The sequence below is a fragment of the Cryptomeria japonica genome, chromosome 1, assembly GCF_030272615.1.
Source record: "Cryptomeria japonica chromosome 1, Sugi_1.0, whole genome shotgun sequence".
Lineage (NCBI taxonomy): Eukaryota > Viridiplantae > Streptophyta > Pinopsida > Cupressales > Cupressaceae > Cryptomeria > Cryptomeria japonica.
Window position 1 is genome coordinate 670,676,172 of NC_081405.1, and position 1,682 is coordinate 670,677,853.

Below are 1,682 nucleotides of genomic sequence, written 5' to 3' on the forward strand. Positions count from 1 at the left end.
TTATTGAGGAAGTCCAAATTTGGCTCAATTATAAGCATTAAAGTTGATACTTTGCTTGATTAACTTTTGTTCCTTCCTTTCAACTTTTATTTTTCTTTTCCAGCTGTAAGAATCTATTCAATGCTGATCTTTTAAAAACATATTCACACATATCTTTATTCTTAATCTTTATTCTTTTATTATCAAAATCGTAATGGCATCTATAAAAGATGAGAATGTGTTTGCTTTGATATCTTGTCCGTTGTTGTCTTTCAAGTTTATTGCAGAATCGAATCATGATTAGGGCTGACGTAGAGGCCTGAAGGTCTGAAAAGACAATAATAAAAAGGGCCTTTCCTCACTATACATTTCTCAAATTGCGCTCACTTCTGCAGCTCGTCTGTGATTTTGCAAGGGTCTTTTTAGAGGTATGTATTTTGTCAATTTTTCTCTATAATTTTTTTATATAAGTGCTGTCAATTTGCTTTGCGTTGCGTTGCGAGGGTTTGTGTATGATTTTAATGGGTATCTCAAGGTTCAGGGATTCATTTGAAGATCATTATTACGGGGTTCTTGATGGAATGGTTTAAATCACACATATTAAGTTTATATTTCTAGACTTAAAATGTTATGATTAAGGTGTTTAAATGCATTATATGTAAGATCTGATTGAATTGTTGATTTTTATTTTACAAATTTGTGTGGTTTTGATTTTGGTATTTTTTACTCGTTTTTTAATTTGGGAAAATGATATTTTTCTTGATCAGTCGATTTATTTGTGATTTGGGATTTTTGTATTTATTTTTTGTTTTAAAAGGTGTTTAAAGCATATTGTATGCAATATTTCTCCAAATTTTCTTGATGACTACTTGCGTATTTTGCTAGAATATTTGCAATTTTAGATTTTAAATTATATTTTATTTTAAAAAGTGTTTAAAGCACATTGTATGCAAGATTTGTCTAAATTTTATTTTCCTAACCTACTCTTTACTCACCAAAAGTAGTAAATGGCCCATGGAATAGGCGAGATTGATTGAAGACTACATTAGATGTGATTTTGCCAAAAGTGGAGAAAACACATGATCACTCTTAGGATAACTAAGTCCATCTCTAACTGGTCTAATGATTTTTTTGACTGGATCAACAATCCTTGTACCCTGTTTACCAAGTGTGCAACCTTAATAACTCATCTTTCTAAGAATCATAAAAGATGATATGAAATGCTATTTGAGGTTGAATATTACAATGCTTTGATACATTATAATAAGAAGGTATAATGAACAATCTATTTGCAATTTAGTAGATGTTTGTAGATTTTTTATTTTATTGATAAATGCACCCTTATTAACCAAGTGTGAGCCTAAATAAAATTAGTAACCCAACACTACAAAACATAGATTTGAATTGCATGTTAGAATTCCTACTACCATCATGGCTTTGCTGTTTATATTTGAAGAAAATACTTTGTTTTTTAAGAAATACATGTGTAAAAAAAACAAGAGGATTGCATAAGCATAACCACATGACTATCCATGTATTTTGTTAGTTTGATTGGGTTATTAAATTTTAAACTGTATTTTGTTTTAAAAGATATTTAAAGCACATTATATGCAAGAAGTAGTTGTCAAAGAATCTATTGAACATATCTATATCTACCTTCGTACATAGGTGAATACCTCTTGCCTTCCTTCATTACTAATGAT

General features: G+C 29.4%; 1 protein-coding gene across 1 annotated transcript in view; it reads left to right on the forward strand.

Moving 5' to 3' along the window:
* The first annotated feature begins 304 nt into the window (after positions 1-304).
* LOC131026787 (uncharacterized) overlaps positions 305-1,682 on the forward strand; it is a 20,135-nt gene continuing 18,757 nt past the window's right edge. The window contains exon 1 of the mRNA XM_057956765.2: positions 305-407. The gene's annotated coding sequence lies outside the window, so the exon portion shown is untranslated. The remainder of the gene's footprint in view (positions 408-1,682) is intronic.